This window comes from Dendrobium catenatum, unplaced genomic scaffold, assembly GCF_001605985.2.
Source record: "Dendrobium catenatum unplaced genomic scaffold, ASM160598v2 fragScaff_scaffold_461, whole genome shotgun sequence".
Lineage (NCBI taxonomy): Eukaryota > Viridiplantae > Streptophyta > Magnoliopsida > Asparagales > Orchidaceae > Dendrobium > Dendrobium catenatum.
The window spans coordinates 37,190-51,949 of record NW_021318923.1 but is presented as its reverse complement, the minus strand read 5'-3'; the positions used below and the strand labels follow the sequence as shown (position 1 = coordinate 51,949).

At 32.4% G+C, this 14,760-nt stretch overlaps 1 long non-coding RNA gene across 1 annotated transcript; it reads left to right on the top strand.

Annotated features, from left to right (window-relative positions):
- Positions 1-3,330: 3,330 nt before the first annotated feature.
- On the top strand, positions 3,331-6,290 carry LOC110108389. Its single transcript, XR_002304460.2, has 4 exons — positions 3,331-3,606; positions 3,692-3,925; positions 4,077-4,142; positions 5,897-6,290. It is a non-coding gene; the product is annotated as an uncharacterized LOC110108389 (long non-coding RNA).
- Positions 6,291-14,760: the final 8,470 nt, after the last annotated feature.

Here is a 14,760-nt window from a genome sequence, read left to right as displayed (position 1 = left end):
AACAATATAGGCTTCAACTTATGAAATATCTGTAAATGCTTATCTGCTTCTTCTTCTTTACTTCCACTCAACTTACTCTATGTGTCACCCATGACTTGTGCTATAATAGTAGCCAACTGCATCATACTTTTTGAGGGTACTAGAGCTACACAGTGTTGCTAATTTGGCACACTTGACTCTGGATTATCCATTTAACTTTTCACCTGCACAGTTCAGTATAATCTGAATGATACACACATGAAACTATGTATATAAAATGATGCACTTGAAACTACACATTCTACCCAACTCTCAATCAAATCCTATAGCCCTGATAACAATCAATTCTTCTAATAACACTGCTTTGATACTACTAAATTGTGACGCCCCAAGATCTAACTTGGAAGAATTATTCAGTCAATCCTTTAAGTCAATCTTCTACCAGAGCTATCTATAGTCATCAATCAGTGATAAACAGTCTAACAAAATCTATGATTTAAAACATAAATGTATATATTTCTATTAATTCCCAAAAGTTCATTTACAATACTCATGATCTATACATTAATCACATGTAATCTATCTTAGCCTGAGTACAAAAAGAATCACTATAACAAAAGGATAAAAACATGAAGATTTTTTATCAACCTCAATCTCCTGCTCCCTTGCCCTAACCTGAAAATATTAACCATATATAATGAGCGTAAAAATCCCAACAGGTCACCAAATACCTACAACTGAAATCAAAGCACGGTACAGAAGCAATATGCATGTCAATCAGTCAAATCATAGCAGTCAGTTACACATGATCATTGAGTCAATGCATAAACATAAATTAATGCATAAATAGTAATCAATATAATAACAGAAATCAATACAGGAACATGTAAAGCCATCATTATTAGTGGAAGAATCAATAAACATTATAAAAGTTTGTGAAGCTCAATGAATCAATACGTGTTTCAAATCTCTACAGTAGTCGCCGTATCTATAACACCAGTCAATTCAGTAGACAAATCATCGTATCTAAAATCTCAGTCAAATCATTAAAAAAAAAATCTTCGTATCGGTAATACCAATCAAATCAGTCAATAAATCATCATGCCAATAATATCAATCGTATAACGAGAATTCATCGGCTCAATAATATCAGTCGGTATAAAATGTCAAATTAATACTATCTTTCGTGACTAATGAAATCAAATCAATGAAATAAAATCAATCAATGCCGTAGAATCGTATCAAAATGTACATTTATAATTTAGTTATCCAATATCACGTGCTCAGTGAATCACATACAATCCAATAATCTATATCACGTGCTCAATAAATCACATGTCACTTATTCAGTATATCACATGCATAATATCAGTACAGTGAATCAGTAGTATCAGTGCCTGTATCAGTATCAGTAACAATCCAGCGACATGAACAATAATACTATGATAGTAAAATCATGCATAAATAGTAAATTTGTATAATAATAATAAGAATAATGATTAAACACATGTAGTTCAGTAATCATACTCAACAACATACTCAACAAGTAAAAGTCATGGCTATTATGATGTTTTTCAGTCTTGTATCAGTATCAGTATCTTATATCTTGTATCCGTTAGCTGAGTAAAAAGAGTTGTCACTCTTTGCCCATCGGCACAGTAATCATCTCCTTATAACTCCCTTCAGTAATCACGTGATCAGTAGAGGATAACACCAAATCACATTTAAAGGAAAGTCCATCGGCCCACCATCCTGTACAGGTCAATCAGTCTCCAACCAACGGTTCAACTAGTCCTTACTTGTCTTTTACATACATAGTAGTATCACAGTAATATAACAATAATTTCAATCATATAACCATATTCATCATTATGTTATCAACACATTGCAACCAATAAACATGATTTAGCTCAATTTAGAAAACTCCTTAAAATATTGTATAGTAGACAGAAAATTACCAAATTACTAGAAATCATGTAAAATAACGTTTCAAAACTTTACTTGTTCTGAATCAATATTTTTTAACATCCTGATAATTTTCTATTCGATAAAAATCCTACATAATTCAAAATATCCGGTGAAAACTTTCCAGAAAATACTCAAATCGTGTAAACTTATCATTTCTACAACATACCAAAAGTTACGCAGTAAAAATTTTGTCAATACAAAGATATGCAAGAATTTCGGTAACGGAAACACAAAACTGAGCAGAAAAATACCAAAACTCAAAATCCTCGAAATCAGAAATAGGATTTGGAATCCTTACTTCGAGACAAACAAATCTTTCATCTGCGTTGACGGGTGAAAATCGCTCCTCGGCCTCCTAAACCAAGCCTTTTCATTCTCTTTCCTTTTCTCCAACTTATCTCTCTCTAAAAAAATATCTTAAAATATCTCTAACAGATATATATATATATATATATATATATATATATATAATAGGATAGTACGGGATGATTCCTATTCGTCCCAGGACGATTTCTCCTCTTGACAAAATTCATTCAAACGAATTTGTTATCGTACCTGGACGGCTTGCTCTCTGGACAAACTTCGTCCCGATGAACCTAAATTCGTCCTGGGACGAACCTCTCTTCCCCCAGGTTTTGAACTGATCGTCCCGGACGATCTCAACTTCGTCCAGACGAACCTGGAAGGAAAATCGGGTTTCACAATAGGTGCAATAAACAATCCATTATTTCATGTTATAGTATTGAATTTGGATTTTTGAGCAAGTGGTAAGGAATTTTTGAACATCTGTGAATAAAAATTATCTTGGAAAATTTAAAAATTAAATGGGGAGAGCCAATGAAAATAGATAGTGGAAAATAAATATGCCATCAATAATGCTCATAAATCAATACAACATGATCATATCATATTAGAAGTAATTTTAGACATTTTATAAAATAGAAATTGGAGAAAGGGTTAATTCACACTCTATATATATCAACAATAACTTAACTTAGTGGTATATTCACCGAAAGACAATGTAACCCCACATTTAATTGTATTATGAGCCAGTTGGAATGGTAAATTTATTTAATCCATAGATATGAAAGGCTAGATAAAAAATTCTTTGTAGTATGCAGTTTTTTAACTAGAAAAGATTAATGAAAAGCAGAGCAACATATTAGCCAGTCAAGCTGATTTCACAGTTGCAAATCTATAAAAGATGCTAAATTTTAAAAACATTTGTTTGATCAAGCTCTTGACCAAAGTGCTTCACTACTAAAAATATATGCCTTTAGCAGCCTTTACTAGTAGCAAAATAAATATCGCTACAGCGGTCTTAAACCGCTCCTTTTATTATTAGTTCGCGCGTGAATGAAAGTTAAGGCGCGAAACCGAAAATAAATCCTGCGAAATAAGCCCTAGCCTCGTCCCAGCCTCTCGAACGATCTCCTCATAGCGCTACCTCTCTCAAGCGATCTCCTCCGAGCGCGAGCGATACGTCATCTCCGAGCGCTAGCGATCCGTCGAATCCGAGCCAGATCTCCGTCGACGATGGCGACGCTGACGCCGAAGCCGACGCTTCGCCTCACTTGTCTCGTCCCTCCCTCGTCTCGTTCATCTCCAGCTTCACTCGTCAGAAGATACGATTCCACTTCTCTCCATCATTTGCCAACGGTAATAGTTTAACTCCACACTAGTGTTTGCTTTTCCTCAATCTCCTAACGTCTAACGATTTATGATGTTTTCGTCATTTATCTAGGATAATTTTGGGTGCAAGAAAAATGAGATCAGGTTTTGGAACATTGCAAGAGGTGCTTAATCATTTCCTTGAAACGACCACTACATTTCTTGAATGCTACTTGTAAAAGAGGCGTCATGGAGCAAGCCAACTCAGTAGGCAAGGAGAAAGAGATGAAAATCCAATCAATAGAGAAGCTTATCATGCTGGTCTTCAGGATTTTCAATCTGTGTTGACGACATTTACTCGCTATAGGTCTCAATATTATCATATTACTAAAATGGATACACTGGATTCACCTTTCCTGTTTTATTTCCAGTTTTTGCACTTCCAATCTGCTGTCATCTATCCTAGTCTTTTCTCATCCTTGTTTTTATTCTCTTTTTTTTCATCTCTCTTGGATCAGCCGGTTGCGTGTGATTGCAGAGGTTAGACATGGAGATCTGTTTCACTCTGCAAATATAGTTTCTAGGTAAGTATCTGGTATTAATGGCAAATGCTTTATTTTTCCTCTATGTAGTTGTAAATGCTCCAGAAAATAATAACTCGGCTCAGTTAAGGGAAAAAAAAATTTCCAGCAAGTATTACACCAATAATCTTTCATAGTTTGTTTAAATTCATGCTTCTTTACCTTATTCTTTCCCTTCTAATAGTACTCTTATTTACAAGCCATATTCTATACGCTGATTTGCTCATTGCCAGATTACCAGGAATCAATAGAATCACCGTATTTAGTACATTTACTCATGAAGGAGGTGCTCGACCCCAGATATTTAAACTGTTAGGAACTACCAGCATGTTTTGCCAAGGATTGATGAGTTATATTGTTAGTTATTTTGTTCTAACTGTTTAACTCTTTATTTATCGTCCTTTTACTTTTCATTGTTCCACTAAGGATACATTATCACCTGAAAATGTCATTCATTCTTGTAGTAGCTGTTAATTATTGTGATATTTTATCACTGCGCAATACTAGTAGTAGTTTCTTGATTTTCAAATTCCTGATTTAACTATAATTTTGTATAGTAGAACCAAGTGTTCCAAAACCATTAGTGAATTTTGCCAACAAACTCATGATCCTGCATCAGGTATTGCTATAATTCATTTCATATATCTCTGCAAAGTTAAACTCTATTATGGAGATTTAAAAATAAACTTTATTTGCTAAAAATAAGAATGATAGATAAAAAATGACTATATCTGAGGGATGGTGGTAGTAGCATCTTTTTAAGAAAAGTTAATGGAATATAGACAATGAAGAATAGAAGATTTACTGATTAAATGGTTAGATGGAATTTATGTAAAAATTATTAGGACAAAAATAGGATAGAATAAACTTAACTTGGATAGAAGTTGTGCAAAATGATCTGCATATAATGGTTTTAACATCCCATGCAAAACTCAGCTTGGAAAAGGACAAACCGAGAATCTGAATTCCTAAAGGTAACCCCAAATAACTTGGATAAGGCTAATGATGATTTGGGCCTCAGTTATATCTGAGGAACTAAAGAAACTTGCACTGCTGGATCTTGTGCTATGTTTGGAAATTTAATATCTAGATTATACTATTAATTGCATTGATAATTTTTTTGACATACTATATACATGACACCTTCAGCAAAACCACATTTTAATTAGTGTTTATTTGGACTTATAATATCTTACACATTTATAACCATGCGTATTGAGCTGGGCTATGAATAAGTTGAGGTTGTGCAATTCTACAATTCCCAAACTTCCAGATTTGGTAAGCTTCACTAATCAACTCAAAAGTTGAGACATGATTAAGGCTTCGTTTGGGATGGTTTTCTTGCTATTTCTTAAAGTAAATTTTTAGTATAAAAATTAAATTTTTTGCACTGAAAAACTGTTTTAAGAAACAGTAAGAAAGTCATCCCAAACGAAACCTAATTTACTCAGTTATGGTGATTCATCAGCAGAGTAATTTTTTTATTCTTTAAACATAGCATGCGCTTGTTGCCAAGAAATTTGAATATTTCATGCATACATACAATTGAAATTATAAGAGCGGCACTTTTGCTTTGGTATTTTTTTTTTAAATCCAAATCCAAACCCAAACATTGCTGCTCTCTGTTGCTAATTTGTTTCTAAATGTTTTTCCGCCATATTTCCTATTTGGTTGTAAAATATTTGGTAAATGATTTCCGCTACATGGCACTGCTCAAATGCTTGTTTACTGATTCTCTGCTATTTTTTCTACTTCAGATTATCTGAAGTTCAAAGCTTATGCTGCATCTATTGCTGAAGAAATGAGGACTGAACTACAACTAAAAGATTTACCTCTTGAAAATGCGTCCCAGGAAGATCTTAATTTAATTAATATCTCAATCGACGAGGAAGAAAATCAAGAAGATGGCAAAGATTGGACCTCAAAGCTGGGTGTGAATCTAAGATACTATGTCAAGTTTAGAAAACATTCAGCATCAAAGATTGGACCTCAAGAACATCAAGAAGATTGACAAAGATTTTTTTTTTTTTGTATTCAATGTTGTATATTTTAAGTCTTTGTGAACAAGTTGTATTCATTTAACTCTATATATGTTGAAGTATCAATTTTGACATTGTTTATGTATTATTAAATCATAAAAAATGATTTTTTTGCATTATATTTTTTTTAATTGGTCATACCCTTTAGCAGCGGTTTTAACACCTGTTATAAATGATGCTATAGCTGTTTAAACCGCTGCGGGTTAGAAAATGTGATGTAAAAGCCTAATTTATTAGTAGTGCTTGTCCAGATGACTTTTTGACCAGACCTTGTAAGTGATTTAGTCTTCATTTGGAGCATTTTTCTTACTATTTTTAAAGCAATTTTATAGTATAAAAAATTATTAAAAGTTGATAAAATATAGTGATCAAAAGCTATCCCAAACCAAAATTTCGTTTGAGACAACATGCCTAGTATTCTACTGAACGAGCTATAATTTTAAATGGAGATATTTGGTTCAATGGTTTGACCACGTACGAATCACATGACATAATAAATATTTAAATAAAAATATGACAATTATAGAATAATATAATTTTGGAATTTAAAAATAATTAAAATTCATTCATAAATAATGTATTCTATAATTTTAAATTTATATATAAATAATAATTAATTTATCATTTATGTTATATATTTAAATATGAATAATTACTAATTTTAAATTTAAATGTGAATTCACTCCATCATTGATTTTAATTCACATTTAATAGAAATTTAGTTCATTTATAAATATATAAGTTTAATATAAATAATTAATATATATTTTTTTGTATATTTAGGTATAATTTACACATATAAATTATATATATAATTCGCATTATAAAATTAAATTTATAAATTCTTATTACATTATTTATAATTAAATAATAGATGAAAAATAGTTTTTATATTTATATGATTAAATAACTAAATAATAAACATTAAATGTTATTAAATAAAAATAAATATTATTTACATATAAAATTAATAAAAGTGTATGTTTTTAAAATTATTTTATTTTGTGGTGTTAACTTGAGAAGTTTCACTTTTAGTCTTTAGTAAAACACATCTTTTTGAACATTTTAGTTTAGTATTATTTATAATTTATATAGTTTTTTTTTTATTTTGAATGAAGGCAAAAATAAGGTCAAATTGGATGGCGATGCCCTTGTCGAGTAAGTTTTGTTCGGGCCTTATTAAATTAAATTTATTATCAAATATTAATAGATATTATTTATATTTGGAATTTATTAAAAAAATAATTTAATAATATAACATAATATCAATCTGAACAGCAATCCTACCCTGTTCTTTAAAAATTGGGACCGAACGGGTTTTATCTTGTTCATTCGAAGTCAAATTTAGAGAAAATTCAAATCCCGGTTGGCCAGCCAATTCCTGTCATGCTGGAATGGTTTTGCAACCGGATTCCCTGTATACAATGTCGATACCAGTCGGGTCTGAGTCCGACTTTCAAAATCCAATGGGTATAGATTAAATTTTCACATAAGGCCTATAGTCAAACAATTAGGCCAACAACTTCACTAAAGCTTTGAATGAGAAGCATTCAAAAATTAACATCAATCTTCAAACATGATAAATGCCTAGTGTAGCAAATCATATGATCAACATCCTCCAAAAACTTGCCAAAAAATATATAATACAAGACAAAACAACAATATCGTTAATTGATCTTTGGGTGGACTTAGAAAAAAAAAAGAAAAAAAAGAAGCCACCCCACATACTATTCTCTGTTTCTAACATCACAATTCAAGATTGTTTAGTCATGCATCAAATTCATTAGGCCAAGTGTCCCTTTATAATGGATTGATTGAGACTAAATCATTATTATTGATATTCAAATCTTATCATCATACTTCATCCATATAGCCCCATTATGCTAGTGTGTAGATAGGATGGGGTGGGATCAAACAAAAATGGCATTATCCATTGTATTAAAAGATTCAATTACCAAGGATTAATCATAGGATTATCATAATTGAATTTTGATACAATTTACATTACTTGTTTTGATATATGCAATTTAAATACGAATGAAATGAATCAATACATCTCCAACTTTCACTTTAGATTTTCAAATAAAAGCATATAAAGTTTCACCACTGTAAATAGAGAGATTTATGTTTTCTCGTTTGGGACAACATTTTTTTAATTAAAACTCCGTTTTAAAGACAGCAATAAAAAAGCGTCCCAAACAAAGCCCGTTATATGACATTGCTATCTATCAGATATATGTATAATGGATACAATGGAATTAAGTTTTTTTTTTAAAGTGGAAAAAGGCACATATCGAGCTAAAGCCAAAGGGGGTATGCCAATATTTTACTTTGTTTCTTGATTTAGGAATTGTTGAAGATGAATATACTTACGTTAGACATGTTAATTCGAGGCATAATAATCAATAAAGTTTTAATTAATTAGTGTGGTTTTCTTAAGCCTACTATCAATGGAACTATTCACATAAGATGCCACTAGTAAGTTTGCTTGCACACCTCCGCCAAACGTGTTGGTGTGTCCCATAGGAGCCATTTAGCTCTATTATTGGTGATTAAAGGCTAAGTAGGTTAGCTATTGATGTTTGCATAAGGCATTATAGACCTATGGAAAGCTTTTAATGTGTTAAGAGTGCTCTCAAATGCTATAATTTAGTGGTTTTTAAATTGCAGAGAAATGACAATATAATATACAATTTTAAATTCAAAACGGATGATCTTTCATATCAAAAATAGTGATGATAATGGGAAATTTTAGAGGAATAATGACACTGAGGAACTTAGGCGCTAGGGATGTCCACCCCTATAAAATGAGATAGAGAACTAAAGATTTATCAATAATCTATCGACATGAGTAATATTGATTCAAGTTTTTGGTGTTGGGAAGAGATGAGTTTTAAGACGATTGGCATGGGGGGTGGGGGTTGTGCTGGGTACATCGTTGGAGGTGATTAGGCAACTTTTTTTGTCACCATTGGCCGCTTCCTTGCCAATTGAATAACAAAAACTAAGTGATTGATTAGAGGTTCCACATTGAGCTCAAATTTGAACTTGGATGATTGGTAAGCTCAAAATTAGCTATAAACTCCAATTAGTTTAGACTTGCACGACTTTAAGTGGCTAACATCGATAAAAGTAAGTGGAATTGAAACTCAGGTTTAGTTGATTGTTGACTAATCAAAGCTTGATAGATACTGGTTATGGAAGACTCATATTGGGTTAATGTAGATCTAATTAGGTTATGTAAGGCTTTTAGTTAGGTTTGAAATTTTGGCGAAGGTGGAGGCCCAATTTTGTGATGGTTTGGGCTTAACTTTAAGCACTGAGCAATTAAACTATGATATGGGTTGGATCAGCTTTAGGCATTGGGTAAGTTAACTAACAAAAAAGAGCATTAGGGTTAAATTAGCTTATTGTTGCTTAATTAGGGTTAGTTTAGACTAACCTAGGTTCCCAATTAGTAACTAAAATTAAAAGTCATTAACTAGCTTGACCTAAAGTTGGGGTTATCCTAATACAAAAAAAATGGAAAACAATTGAATTATTGGAAGTGAAAGCAAAACAAATGATTCAATTCAAAATTTTATTTATGATTGGATATTAAGAAAAAATAGAATTTGTAGTCAATTTTGGTTTGTTCAAATTGATTTATTGGTTTGATATTAGATTTAATTTTTAAATTATAATTATTAGTCAGAAAAAAATTTTATGATTTTAAATTATGATAATCATATATATTTAATTAAGATGATAAAATAATCATATTAACGATGATTAAGATTCATTTAATCTTTTCAATATTTGAAAACGAACCTAACTCAAAACTGAATCAATTAGCTTCATACAAAGTGTAAATTAAAAGCTAAATTAACTAAAACCCAAATTAAATCAAAATTATTCAAATTTGATTTTTTGATCTTTTGAGTTGAGTACTTTTTTTTGAGCCACCCTAACACTATTTTGATTAAAAAAAACCCCTAGAATTTTATAGATTCAATGGCATTAAGGGTCTATAAGAGGTAAATTATTCCATAATTTTTATTGGATCAAAAATTTTTTTTTTTTTTAATAATTTCAAAAATTTTAAATGGTAGGAAAGGACAATTTATAGAAATAATACGTCAAACCCGGACATTAATCTTGATCATATTTAAATTTTAAATTTATAGAATTAAATTTATGAATCATTATTGATCTTCAATTTTGATACACCTCTCGGTTAAGCTGATTGGGCATCGACAAAGCAAATTCCAAGATATAAAAATGATTTATCAAACTCCAAATATCAAATTTTTTTAAAAGATTATTTTCCAACAACTATAGAAATAGTTTATTTGGAACAATTTTTTTTTTTTTTCAAGAAAATTTTTTTGATAGGAAGCAACCTTAATAACTAAAATTTCTTAAAGTGTGATGGTTGCATTATTTCTTAAAAAAAAAAAAAAAAAAACTTATAAGTATATATTTTTTTAAAATATTTAGTGTCTCTTTGGGGTAATTGTTGTAGAAATATAATAAAAATAATAAACATTTTAATGCTATTATTAATATTATAAATTTCTTTATTAAAAAGTTGGGCAATATTTTGTAAATAAGTAATAACTATATTCTACAATATCCTTTATAAAAAATTATTTCTAACTATATAAAATTTCTAAAAATTAGATATTTACATTTATACCAATAAAATTCTTAAATGTAATTTATATTTTTATATAATATTTAAATACTTAAATTCTATAAAAGCATTCTTATGATTAAAATCTTATATATATAATTCATGTTAAAAATGATATATAAATAGAAATAAAGATCTAATTATTAGAAATTATAATATTACATTCTATTAATGAACACTCACAAAAAATATTAAACACCAATTAATGAATGGTAAACGGTGTGATTTTCTCTTAAAGATAATTTTAGCTCATGTGAAATTACAATATTATCCCCTGTTCGTATCGCGAACTTTCCCTCCTTTTTTAATCCCGAGTCGCGCCCAGACAGTGAGTCGACGGTGAAAGGTCGAATTGATGAGCCCCTTGTTGATGGAGTCTCAAACCTCCATTACCAGAGCTTTCGAAAGCAGGTGAGGATATTAATAGGCGCAATCATCAATTCCCTTCCGCTCGGCTCGCTCATCTGTCCAGACCTACCTAATTCTACTGTTCATATTCATCTCCCTCTCGTCATTTATTGCGCCTAGATCGATCCTCCTATCAGTTGGTGCGCAAGCTTTTATTGTCGACTCCTTCAGGTTTGGATCCTACTACTTCGGGCACTATCGGGTCGACTTTTCGAAGTTGGGGAGGCATCCGAAGGAGATCAATCACCGGATTCCTTGCCGGAAGAGTCCTACGCGGAGGTGGCGGAGGATGGGAGTGTTCAGGCTGCTCGGAGGAAGAAGCTGGGGATGCACTTTTTGAGAGTGATGAAGAAGGCGGTTCCCGGCAGCCATTAGCGGAGGTTACGTAGGAGGCTACGACGCCGGTTACTTTGAGGGGGAAACCTTTGAGGATCTATCTAAGACCGGTGGATGGGTTGCGGCCTTCTTCATCTTTGGTTAGTTTACTCAATTTTTGTTGTATTTATCAAATTCAACTGGAAGCTGTCCTTCTTGTTGTTGACTTACATTTTACGCTCCACAGTCTCATGTAATATTTATATTTTTATAATGCAACCGACTGTTTTTCTTTAATTGATTTTGTCATCTTTTCTAGTACACAAACATGCTTGATCTGTGCTATTTTTTTTATTTAAAAACGCAATTGGTGGGAGTTTTTTTTCTCTCTTTGTAGAATTGTCAATTTTATTCCCGACAATGCCAACAATGCTTTTCCTTTAAGCTTGAGTACAGCTAAGGTTAAAATTGTAACTCCTATTTCCTGCCATTGTTAGGGAGGTCGTCCTGCGCTTTGTTGTGGGAACTGCAGCATGCTTCGTGTGCGTGTACAACTGTTAGGGGCTGTTTGGGTAGCACCCCAAGATTTATTTTAATAGTATTTCGTAAATCCTCTAAATCCGGATTATTGAAATCTTGGGAGGCCTAAATCTTGAAAAATGTTTGGTAACATTCATGGATAAATCCTATTAAAAATCCATGTGTGACTGTTTTGGCCTAAGATCTGTTGACTGTAACGGCTAACCACAAACACAGTCACTGCAATCTCGCCTCTCTTGCCGAATCTTCACGTTACCCAGCCCCGGTCCCACCTCACACCAAAAATCACCGACTAAAGCCACCAAAACGATCCGCATCGGCTCATTCCACCGAACATTACTCACGAAATAAAACACTTCTTTCTACAATTCGGTTAGACACTGACTAGCATGCCACAGCAACTCACGGTTTCACTGAATCCAGAGAGAGAGAGAGAAAGAATTTGAGGCCTTATACTTTTCCCATTCGCCGGAGCCGACGTCCACGCTCCGCCGGACTTCCTTCACCGCTGAGCCGACGCCGACCAACGCCGAACGCCCCACCGACTCCTTTGACTGCCAGCCTGACGCCGAAGCCCCGCGCGATCTCCCGCTTCCCTACCGTCTGCACACGGCCGACCCTCCGCCTCTGCCCAATAGCCGCGACGGTTCCGGCTCCTCTCCGTTTATACCGATCCCTTTCCTTCTCCTCTGTTATATAATTATATAATATATATTAAATAAGATATTTATTATTAATAATGATATTATATATATAATATAATATAATTATTATTAATTATCTATAAATACTAATATATATAATTATATATATAATATATATATATATAATAAGTATATAAGAGAATGAAAGAAAAGATTAAAAAAAAAAGAAGGAGAGAAGAGAATGAAAGAATGATTTTTTTTTTTAAAAACAGGTGTCGAAGACCCCGGCCTGTCGTAACCTTAGGTTCCTGACCGAAATGGTTTAAAATTTGAAGACGCCCCGGGCCGTCGCATCTTAGATCCGCCCGGATGGTTTCCAATGAAAGACCTCAACCGTCAGTCGATCTTAGATCCTGGTGGATGATTTAAAATTCGAAGCCCCTACGGCGTCCGACCCTTAGGCCGGTAGGAAAAGAACTATCGGCAAGACGCGTCCCGATTTCCCCTCCGGTTGGGAGAGGCGACGTCGGGAGGGCCTGCCAAAATTTTCAGTGAACAACAAGGACTTGGACTAAATTTTGAAAATTGATTTGAATATAATTCAATTTAATCAAATTTAAAAAATCCAATTTTAAATAAAATTCAAATCAAATAATATTGGATTTAATATTCGAATTGGACTTAAACTCGAATCGGACTCATTTGGACTCAATCAAATCAACATAAAGATACCTGAATAGACTTATAATCGAAACAATTTAACAATGAGTATGATGTAATGGTTTAAACTAAAAATTGTAAATTGCAAAATTACGAGGTCTAAATGAAATGCAAATTAGTATTAATAGAAAAAAACTTATCCGACAATGCTCTTCTTAAAACAATTTTGTTTGAATGGTCTAATTCTCTATAAAAGTTCTTTGGGAAATCTCAGAATGCTATGTGAATACAGTATATATTTTCTTTCTATAGATGAATATATGTAAACTTGTACCCTCTCCGAGTCTATGTTAGAACCGACACAATAGTCTTCCCCAATCTTGTAGTTTTGCAGAGGAACCTAATCATCCATATGCATTTGAGAGAGATCATAAGAGTTCATAGAAAACTTTAAATGAGCAATACATAAGTGCGTTTAAACAATTTAAGAGAAAATCACAATTTGACGATTTGAAAAATTGATTATTCTCAATAAAGACCTTATAATCAATAAATTGAGAAAGTTATCCAGGTCGCCTTTAACAGCGAAAGATTTGTAATGAATATAATTTCGCTTTTTTATTTATATGAGCATATTAGCAAGACTTGTGAGTGGCATATTATAATTTACCTATAAATGTGAGTAGATATATTTATAAATACCCCACATAAGTAATAAGCTACAATTCACCTATGAGGAGGATTAGGGAATTTGTAGTGCCCCATAACAACTAGCCTACAAGCAAAACACAATCTCCTACGGAAAGAATAGGAGAAAATTATAGGGCAGATAAGATAATTCTCCTAAGATACTGCATGTCTCCCTACTATCTCATTTGAACAAGGCAGCATTTTTTATAAGCTTGTTGAGTGGGATATTATACAGCAAGGGATATCTTCTATGTCTATAAATTGATCTAATAAGAACATTATAACGCACCACGATCGCACATGTGTCAGCGACAGGGCGTTCGTAGTTTATGAATCCCGGGCATGTTATGAATCATTTGACTAAAATGGATCACTATTTAATTTTTAAATGCCCATTAATGTATTAAATATGATCTCTAATTAAAACTAAACCCTGCATTGCTCCGACATGAGACCTACTAAGTTACAAAATTATTGTCGAGAATGCTGCCATGGGTCAATGATATACTCCGCATGGTGCTTCAATCGTCAATATCTAGTCTTCAATCCACGATCCGAGAATGCTGCGCGGAATATTCATGTTTCATCCGCCTCCTCTAAAGGACTGGAGTCGATACGACTTGAAATAACCAATATGCATCCCAATTCTA